This window comes from Amia ocellicauda, unplaced genomic scaffold (assembly GCF_036373705.1).
Source record: "Amia ocellicauda isolate fAmiCal2 unplaced genomic scaffold, fAmiCal2.hap1 HAP1_SCAFFOLD_68, whole genome shotgun sequence".
NCBI lineage: Eukaryota > Metazoa > Chordata > Actinopteri > Amiiformes > Amiidae > Amia > Amia ocellicauda.
This window is the reverse complement of record NW_027102996.1, coordinates 407501-417500: the sequence shown is the minus strand read 5'-3', so window position 1 is coordinate 417500 and position 10000 is coordinate 407501. Positions and strand designations below refer to the sequence as shown.

The 10000-nt window shown below is 43.5% G+C and overlaps 8 non-coding genes and 1 pseudogene across 8 annotated transcripts in view; all 9 read left to right on the top strand.

The window, feature by feature from the left end:
* Window positions 1–81, top strand: part of LOC136741416 (5S ribosomal RNA) — a 119-nt gene extending 38 nt beyond the window's left edge. Inside the window, exon 1 of the ribosomal RNA XR_010814109.1 lies at window positions 1–81. This exon is cut by the window's left edge and continues 38 nt beyond it. This is a non-coding gene — a ribosomal RNA (5S ribosomal RNA).
* Window positions 82–1137: 1056 nt separating this feature from the next.
* Window positions 1138–1256, top strand: LOC136741570 (5S ribosomal RNA). Its single transcript, XR_010814256.1, has one exon. It is a non-coding gene; the product is annotated as a 5S ribosomal RNA (ribosomal RNA).
* Window positions 1257–2322: 1066 nt separating this feature from the next.
* On the top strand, window positions 2323–2441 carry LOC136741518 (5S ribosomal RNA). The gene has a single exon (XR_010814207.1). It is a non-coding gene; the product is annotated as a 5S ribosomal RNA (ribosomal RNA).
* A 1066-nt stretch (window positions 2442–3507) lies between these two features.
* Window positions 3508–3626, top strand: LOC136741372 (5S ribosomal RNA). Its single transcript, XR_010814067.1, has one exon. It is a non-coding gene; the product is annotated as a 5S ribosomal RNA (ribosomal RNA).
* A 1056-nt stretch (window positions 3627–4682) lies between these two features.
* LOC136741371 (5S ribosomal RNA) lies at window positions 4683–4801 on the top strand. The gene has a single exon (XR_010814066.1). It is a non-coding gene; the product is annotated as a 5S ribosomal RNA (ribosomal RNA).
* A 1055-nt stretch (window positions 4802–5856) lies between these two features.
* LOC136741370 (5S ribosomal RNA) lies at window positions 5857–5975 on the top strand. The gene has a single exon (XR_010814065.1). It is a non-coding gene; the product is annotated as a 5S ribosomal RNA (ribosomal RNA).
* Window positions 5976–7041: 1066 nt separating this feature from the next.
* LOC136741718 (uncharacterized) lies at window positions 7042–7150 on the top strand (annotated as a pseudogene).
* Window positions 7151–8216: 1066 nt separating this feature from the next.
* LOC136741369 (5S ribosomal RNA) lies at window positions 8217–8335 on the top strand. Its single transcript, XR_010814064.1, has one exon. It is a non-coding gene; the product is annotated as a 5S ribosomal RNA (ribosomal RNA).
* Window positions 8336–9390: 1055 nt separating this feature from the next.
* LOC136741460 (5S ribosomal RNA) lies at window positions 9391–9509 on the top strand. The gene has a single exon (XR_010814152.1). It is a non-coding gene; the product is annotated as a 5S ribosomal RNA (ribosomal RNA).
* The last annotated feature ends 491 nt before the right edge of the window (window positions 9510–10000 follow it).

Below are 10000 nucleotides of genomic sequence, written 5' to 3'. Positions count from 1 at the left end.
CCGATCTCGGAAGCTAAGCAGGCTCGGGCCTGGTCAGTACTTGGATGGGAGACCACCTGGGAAAACCAGGTGCTGTAAGCTTTTGCATCTTTTACACACCAGAGGGCGACAAATCACGAGTTTTAACTTTGGATACACGCAATTTCATCATTATTTCAGATTTGACTTCCCCAAATACACAGGCATACAATAGATCTTGTTCTCCAACGTAAACGGTCCCTAGTAACTAGGGTACATTCGTAAATAAATTGAGCATCATGGCTAGAAGTGACTAAATGTTGCCTAATCTTTCTCATCGAGAAATGACACAATTACAGCAACACAAAAAGGAACTCCACCGGACAGAGTTCAGTGCTCACAAGGAGCCTCATTCAACACACACGGTTCCATTCCCATTCATGCAAAGCACGAAAGTGTAAAACTTGGGAACATACTTGAGAGCAAAGATCACATTCAATCTCATTCAAGGCACGGATGTGAATGCAACGGGATGAAATTACTGAAATGATGCCTGCCCTCGAACTGTGATGATGGACTACCCGACTCGCCAATAATATTGGGTTCTGGTGTATTGAAATACAGGAGCTGCTGGATTTGTGTGTTTTCTTACCCCCTCACCATAGTTTGTCAAATGTTTAAACAACTGAACTTATATTCAAGGTTTGTTTCTCTTCATATGTTTTACTGGTTTACATTTGTCTCAGCAACCTGTTGAATGATTCTTCTGCTTTCAAAACAAAATGACAACAGGATGAATGCACACACTTGAAAATACAATACATGCAATGTTATGCATCATAGTGATGCAACCTCCTTTCAGTTTCATACTGCACGTCAATTGAAATCCTTACTGAAATGCACACCTTCTCAAGATTGCGCTTGACTGGCGTGTCAGGCACTCAATTACAGCTGTTTTATCAAGACAAATGTGTTCGTTTTGTAAAATATAGTTCCGGTCTGGTGTGGCACCCCAGCTAACGCACAACGTTGCCACAACGTGGCATATTAGCAGGGACTGTCTGCGGCGCGCTGGTGTGTCCCGGGCTTTAGAGTAGAGAGACAGTTCAACTGTAAGTATGAACGGCAGAAACGGATATTGCCATCCCTTTAAATAGAGCGTCAGGGACAGGCTCCCTGGCTCACGGCCATACTAGCCTGAATACGCCCGATCTCGTCCGATCTCGGAAGCTAAGCAGGCTCGGGCCTGGTCAGTACTTGGATGGGAGACCGCCTGGGAATACCAGGTGCTGTAAGCTTTTGCATCTTTTACACACCAGAGCGCGACAAATCACGAGTTTTAACTTTGGATACACGCAATTTCATCATTATTTCAGATTTGACTTCCCCAAATACACAGGCAAACAATAGATCTTGTTCTCCAACGTAAACGGTCCCTAGTAACTAGGGTACATTCGTAAATAAATTGAGCATCATGGCTAGAAGTGACTAAATGTTGCCTAATCTTTCTCATCGAGAAATGACACAATTACAGCAACACAAAAAGGAACTCCACCGGACAAAGATCAGTGCTCACAAGGAGCCTCATTCAACACACACGGTTCCATTCCCATTCATGCAAAGCACAAAAGTGTAAAACTTGGGAACATACTTGAGAGCAAAGATCACATTCAATCTCATTCAAGGCACGGATGTGAATGCAACGGGATGAAATTACTGAAAAGATGCCTGCCCTCGAACTGTGATGATGGACTACCCGACTCGCCAATAATATTGGGTTCTGGTGTATTGAAATACAGGAGCTGCTGGATTTGTGTGTTTTCTTACCCCCTCACCATAGTTTGTCAAATGTTTAAACAACTGAACTTATATTCAAGGTTTGTTTCTCTTCATATGTTTTACTGGTTTACATTTGTCTCAGCAACCTGTTGAATGATTCTTCTGCTTTCAAAACAAAATGACAACAGGATGAATGCACACACTTGAAAATACAATACATGCAATGTTATGCATCATAGTGATGCAACCTCCTTTCAGTTTCATACTGCATGTCAATTGAAATCCTTACTGAAATGCACACCTTCTCAAGATTGCGCTTGACTGGCATGTCAGGCACTCAATTACAGCTGTATTATCAAGACAATGTGTTCGTTTTGTAAAATATAGTTCCGGTCTGGTGTGGCACCCCAGCTAACGCACAACGTTGCCACAATGTTGCCACAACGTGGCGTCTTAGCAGGGACTGTCTGCGGCGCGCTGGTGTGTCCCGGGCTTTAGAGTAGAGAGACAGTTCAACTGTAAGTATGAACGGCAGAAACGGATATTGCCTTCCCTTTAAGTAGAGCGTCAGGGACAGCATTCCTGGCTTACGGCCATACTAGCCTGAATACGCCCGATCTCGTCCGATCTCGGAAGCTAAGCAGGCTCGGGCCTGGTCAGTACTTGCATGGGAGACCGCCTGGGAATACCAGGTGCTGTAAGCTTTTGCATCTTTTACACACCAGAGGGCGACAAATCACGAGTTTTAACTTTGGATACACGCAATTTCATCATTATTTCAGATTTGACTTCCCCAAATACACAGGCATACAATAGATCTTGTTCTCCAACGTAAACGGTCCCTAGTAACTAGGGTACATTCGTAAATAAATTGAGCATCATGGCTAGAAGTTACTAAATGTTGCCTAATCTTTCTCATCGAGAAATGACACAATTACAGCAACACAAAAAGGAACTCCACCAGACAAAGTTCAGTGCTCACAAGGAGCCTCATTCAACACACACGGTTCCATTCCCATTCATGCAAAGCACGAAAGTGTAAAACTTGGGAACATACTTGAGAGCAAAGATCACATTCAATCTCATTCAAGGCACGGATGTGAATGCAACGGGATGAAATTACTGAAATGATGCCTGCCCTCGAACTGTGATGATGGACTACCCGACTCGCCAATAATATTGGGTTCTGGTGTATTGAAATACAGGAGCTGCTGGATTTGTGTGTTTTCTTACCCCCTCACCATAGTTTGTCAAATGTTTAAACAACTGAACTTATATTCAAGGTTTGTTTCTCTTCATATGTTTTACTGGTTTACATTTGTCTCAGCAACCTGTTGAATGATTCTTCTGCTTTCAAAACAAAATGACAACAGGATGAATGCACACACTTGAAAATACAATACATGCAATGTTATGCATCATAGTGATGCAACCTCCTTTCAGTTTCATACTGTATGTCAATTGAAATCCTTATTGAAATGCACACCTTCTCAAGATTGAGCTTGACTGGCGTGTCAGGCACTCAATTACAGCTGTATTATCAAGACAATGTGTTCGTTTTGTAATATATAGTTCCGGTCTGGTGTGGCACCCCAGCTAACGCACAACGTTGCCACAATGTTGCCACAACGTGGCGTGTTAGCAGGGACTGTCTGCGGCGCGCTGGTGTGTCCCGGGCTTTAGAGTAGAGAGACAGTTCAACTGTAAGTATGAACGGCAGAAACGGATATTGCCTTCCCTTTAAGTAGAGCGTCAGGGACAGCCTCCCTGGCTTACGGCCATACTAGCCTGAATACGCCCGATCTCGTCCGATCTCGGAAGCTAAGCAGGCTCGGGCCTGGTCAGTACTTGGATGGGAGACCGCCTGGGAATACCAGGTGCTGTAAGCTTTTGCATCTTTTACACACCAGAGCGCGACAAATCACGAGTTTTAACTTTGGATATACGCAATTTCATCATTATTTCAGATTTGACTTCCCCAAATACACAGGCATACAATAGATCTTGTTCTCCAACGTAAACGGTCCCTAGTAAATAGGGTACATTCGTAAATAAATTGAGCATCATGGCTAGAAGTGACTAAATGTTGCCTAATCTTTCTCATCGAGAAATGACACAATTACAGCAACACAAAAAGGAACTCCACCGGACAAAGATCAGTGCTCACAAGGAGCCTCATTCAACACACACGGTTCCATTCCCATTCATGCAAAGCACGAAAGTGTAAAACTTGGGAACATACTTGAGAGCAAAGATCACATTCAATCTCATTCAAGGCACGGATGTGAATGCAACGGGATGAAATTACTGAAATGATGCCTGCCCTCGAACTGTGATGATGGACTACCCGACTCGCCAATAATATTGGGTTCTGGTGTATTGAAATACAGGAGCTGCTGGATTTGTGTGTTTTCTTACCCCCTCACCATAGTTTGTCAAATGTTTAAACAACTGAACTTATATTCAAGGTTTGTTTCTCTTCATATGTTTTACTGGTTTACATTTGTCTCAGCAACCTGTTGAATGATTCTTCTGCTTTCAAAACAAAATGACAACAGGATGAATGCACACACTTGAAAATACAATACATGCAATGTTATGCATCATAGTGATGCAACCTCCTTTCAGTTTCATACTGCATGTCAATTGAAATCCTTACTGAAATGCACACCTTCTCAAGATTGCGCTTGACTGGCGTGTCAGGCACTCAATTACAGCTGTTTTATCAAGACAAATGTGTTCGTTTTGTAAAATATAGTTCCGGTCTGGTGTGGCACCCCAGCTAACGCACAACGTTGCCACAACGTTTCGTGTTAGCAGGGACTGTCTGCGGCGCGCTGGTGTGTCCCGGGCTTTAGAGTAGAGAGACAGTTCAACTGTAAGTATGAACGGCAGAAACGGATATTGCCTTCCCTTTAAGTAGAGCGTCAGGGACAGCCTCCCTGGCTTACGGCCATACTAGCCTGAATACGCCCGATCTCGTCCGATCTCGGAAGCTAAGCAGGCTCGGGCCTGGTCAGTACTTGGATGGGAGACCGCCTGGGAATACCAGGTGCTGTAAGCTTTTGCATCTTTTACACACCAGAGCGCGACAAATCACGAGTTTTAACTTTGGATACACGCAATTTCATCATTATTTCAGATTTGACTTCCCCAAATACACAGGCATACAATAGATCTTGTTCTCCAACGTAAACGGTCCCTAGTAAATAGGGTACATTCGTAAATAAATTGAGCATCATGGCTAGAAGTGACTAAATGTTGCCTAATCTTTCTCATCGAGAAATGACACAATTACAGCAACACAAAAAGGAACTCCACCGGACAAAGATCAGTGCTCACAAGGAGCCTCATTCAACACACACGGTTCCATTCCCATTCATGCAAAGCACGAAAGTGTAAAACTTGGGAACATACTTGAGAGCAAAGATCACATTCAATCTCATTCAAGGCACGGATGTGAATGCAACGGGATGAAATTACTGAAATGATGCCTGCCCTCGAACTGTGATGATGGACTACCCGACTCGCCAATAATATTGGGTTCTGGTGTATTGAAATACAGGAGCTGCTGGATTTGTGTGTTTTCTTACCCCCTCACCATAGTTTGTCAAATGTTTAAACAACTGAACTTATATTCAAGGTTTGTTTCTCTTCATATGTTTTACTGGTTTACATTTGTCTCAGCAACCTGTTGAATGATTCTTCTGCTTTCAAAACAAAATGACAACAGGATGAATGCACACACTTGAAAATACAATACATGCAATGTTATGCATCATAGTGATGCAACCTCCTTTCAGTTTCATACTGCATGTCAATTGAAATCCTTACTGAAATGCACACCTTCTCAAGATTGCGCTTGACTGGCGTGTCAGGCACTCAATTACAGCTGTATTATCAAGACAATATGTTCGTTTTGTAATATATAGTTCCGGTCTGGTGTGGCACCCCAGCTAACGCACAACGTTGCCACAACGTTTCGTGTTAGCAGGGACTGTCTGCGGCGCGCTGGTGTGTCCCGGACTTTAGAGTAGAGAGAGAGTTCAACTGCAAGTATGAGCGGCAGAAACGGATATTGCCTTCCCTTTAAGTAGAGCGTCAGGGACAGCCTCCCTGGCTTACGGCCATACTAGCCTGAATACGCCCGATCTCGTCCGATCTCGGAAGCTAAGCAGGCTCGGGCCTGGTCAGTACTTGGATGGGAGACCGCCTGGGAATACCAGGTGCTGTAAGCTTTTGCATCTTTTACACACCAGAGGGCGACAAATCACGAGTTTTAACTTTGGATACACGCAATTTCATCATTATTTCAGATTTGACTTCCCCAAATACACAGGCATACAATAGATCTTGTTCTCCAACGTAAACGGTCCCTAGTAACTAGGGTACATTCGTAAATAAATTGAGCATCATGGCTAGAAGTGACTAAATGTTGCCTAATCTTTCTCATCGAGAAATGACACAATTACAGCAACACAAAAAGGAACTCCACCGGACAAAGTTCAGTGCTCACAAGGAGCCTCATTCAACACACACGGTTCCATTCCCATTCATGCAAAGCACGAAAGTGTAAAACTTGGGAACATACTTGAGAGCAAAGATCACATTCAATCTCATTCAAGGCACGGATGTGAATGCAACGGGATGAAATTACTGAAATGATGCCTGCCCTCGAACTGTGATGATGGACTACCCGACTCGCCAATAATATTGGGTTCTGGTGTATTGAAATACAGGAGCTGCTGGATTTGTGTGTTTTCTTACCCCCTCACCATAGTTTGTCAAATGTTTAAACAACTGAACTTATATTCAAGGTTTGTTTCTCTTCATATGTTTTACTGGTTTACATTTGTCTCAGCAACCTGTTGAATGATTCTTCTGCTTTCAAAACAAAATGACAACAGGATGAATGCACACACTTGAAAATACAATACATGCAATGTTATGCATCATAGTGATGCAACCTCCTTTCAGTTTCATACTGCATGTCAATAGAAATCCTTACTGAAATGCACACCTTCTCAAGATTGCGCTTGACTGGCGTGTCAGGCACTCAATTACAGCTGTTTTATCAAGAGAATGTGTTCGTTTTGTAATATATAGTTCCGGTCTGGTGTGGCACCCCAGCTAACGCACAACGTTGCCACAATGTTGCCACAACGTGGCGTGTTAGCAGGGACTGTCTGCGGCGCGCTGGTGTGTCCCGGGCTTTAGAGTAGAGAGACAGTTCAACTGTAAGTATGAGCGGCAGAAACGGATATTGCCTTCCCTTTAAGTAGAGCGTCAGGGACAGCCTCCCTGGCTTACGGCCATACTAGCCTGAATACGCCCGATCTCGGAAGCTAAGCAGGCTCGGGCCTGGTCAGTACTTGGATGGGAGACCGCCTGGGAATACCAGGTGCTGTAAGCTTTTGCATCTTTTACACACCAGAGGGCGACAAATCACGAGTTTTAACTTTGGATACACGCAATTTCATCATTATTTCAGATTTGACTTCCCCAAATACACAGGCATACAATAGATCTTGTTCTCCAACGTAAACGGTCCCTAGTAACTAGGGTACATTCGTAAATAAATTGAGCATCATGGCTAGAAGTGACTAAATGTTGCCTAATCTTTCTCATCGAGAAATGACACAATTACAGCAACACAAAAAGGAACTCCACCGGACAAAGTTCAGTGCTCACAAGGAGCCTCATTCAACACACACGGTTCCATTCCCATTCATGCAAAGCACGAAAGTGTAAAACTTGGGAACATACTTGAGAGCAAAGATCACATTCAATCTCATTCAAGGCACGGATGTGAATGCAACGGGATGAAATTACTGAAATGATGCCTGCCCTCGAACTGTGATGATGGACTACCCGACTCGCCAATAATATTGGGTTCTGGTGTATTGAAATACAGGAGCTGCTGGATTTGTGTGTTTTCTTACCCCCTCACCATAGTTTGTCAAATGTTTAAACAACTGAACTTATATTCAAGGTTTGTTTCTCTTCATATGTTTTACTGGTTTACATTTGTCTCAGCAACCTGTTGAATGATTCTTCTGCTTTCAAAACAAAATGACAACAGGATGAATGCACACACTTGAAAATACAATACATGCAATGTTATGCATCATAGTGATGCAACCTCCTTTCAGTTTCATACTGCATGTCAATAGAAATCCTTACTGAAATGCACACCTTCTCAAGATTGCGCTTGACTGGCGTGTCAGGCACTCAATTACAGCTGTTTTATCAAGAGAATGTGTTCGTTTTGTAATATATAGTTCCGGTCTGGTGTGGCACCCCAGCTAACGCACAACGTTGCCACAATGTTGCCACAACGTGGCGTGTTAGCAGGGACTGTCTGCGGCGCGCTGGTGTGTCCCGGGCTTTAGAGTAGAGAGACAGTTCAACTGTAAGTATGAACGGCAGAAACGGATATTGCCTTCCCTTTAAGTAGAGCGTCAGGGACAGCCTCCCTGGCTTACGGCCATACTAGCCTGAATACGCCCGATCTCGTCCGATCTCGGAAGCTAAGCAGGCTCGGGCCTGGTCAGTACTTGGATGGGAGACCGCCTGGGAATACCAGGTGCTGTAAGCTTTTGCATCTTTTACACACCAGAGGGCGACAAATCACGAGTTTTAACTTTGGATACACGCAATTTCATCATTATTTCAGATTTGACTTCCCCAAATACACAGGCATACAATAGATCTTGTTCTCCAACGTAAACGGTCCCTAGTAACTAGGGTACATTCGTAAATAAATTGAGCATCATGGCTAGAAGTGACTAAATGTTGCCTAATCTTTCTCATCGAGAAATGACACAATTACAGCAACACAAAAAGGAACTCCACCGGACAAAGTTCAGTGCTCACAAGGAGCTTCATTCAACACACACGGTTCCATTCCCATTCATGCAAAGCACGAAAGTGTAAAACTTGGGAACATACTTGAGAGCAAAGATCACATTCAATCTCATTCAAGGCACGGATGTGAATGCAACGGGATGAAATTACTGAAATGATGCCTGCCCTCGAACTGTGATGATGGACTACCCGACTCGCCAATAATATTGGGTTCTGGTGTATTGAAATACAGGAGCTGCTGGATTTATGTGTTTTCTTACCCCCTCACCATAGTTTGTCAAATGTTTAAACAACTGAACTTATATTCAAGGTTTGTTTCTCTTCATATGTTTTACTGGTTTACATTTGTCTCAGCAACCTGTTGAATGATTCTTCTGCTTTCAAAACAAAATGACAACAGGATGAATGCACACACTTGAAAATACAATACATGCAATGTTATGCATCATAGTGATGCAACCTCCTTTCAGTTTCATACTGCATGTCAATTGAAATCCTTACTGAAATGCACACCTTCTCAAGATTGCGCTTGACTGGCGTGTCAGGCACTCAATTACAGCTGTTTTATCAAGACAATGTGTTCGTTTTGTAATATATAGTTCCGGTCTGGTGTGGCACCCCAGCTAACGCACAACGTTGCCACAACGTTTCGTGTTAGCAGGGACTGTCTGCGGCGCGCTGGTGTGTCCCGGACTTTAGAGTAGAGAGACAGTTCAATTGCAAGTATGAGCGGCAGAAACGGATATTGCCTTCCCTTTAAGTAGAGCGTCAGGGACAGCCTCCCTGGATTACGGCCATACTAGCCTGAATACGCCCGATCTCATCCGATCTCGGAAGCTAAGCAGGCTCGGGCCTGGTCAGTACTTGGATGGGAGACCGCCTGGGAATACCAGGTGCTGTAAGCTTTTGCATCTTTTACACACCAGAGGGCGACAAATCACGAGTTTTAACTTTGGATACACGCAATTTCATCATTATTTCAGATTTGACTTCCCCAAATACACAGGCATACAATAGATCTTGTTCTCCAACGTAAACGGTCCCTAGTAACTAGTGTACATTCGTAAATAAATTGAGCATCATGGCTAGAAGTGACTAAATGTTGCCTAATCTTTCTCATCGAGAAATGACACAATTACAGCAACACAAAAAGGAACTCCACCGGACAAAGTTCAGTGCTCACAAGGAGCCTCATTCAACACACACGGTTCCATTCCCATTCATGCAAAGCACGAAAGTGTAAAACTTGGGAACATACTTGAGAGCAAAGATCACATTCAATCTCATTCAAGGCACGGATGTGAATGCAACGGGATGAAATTACTGAAATGATGCCTGCCCTCGAACTGTGATGATGGACTACCCGACTCGCCAATAATATTGGGTTCTGGTGTAT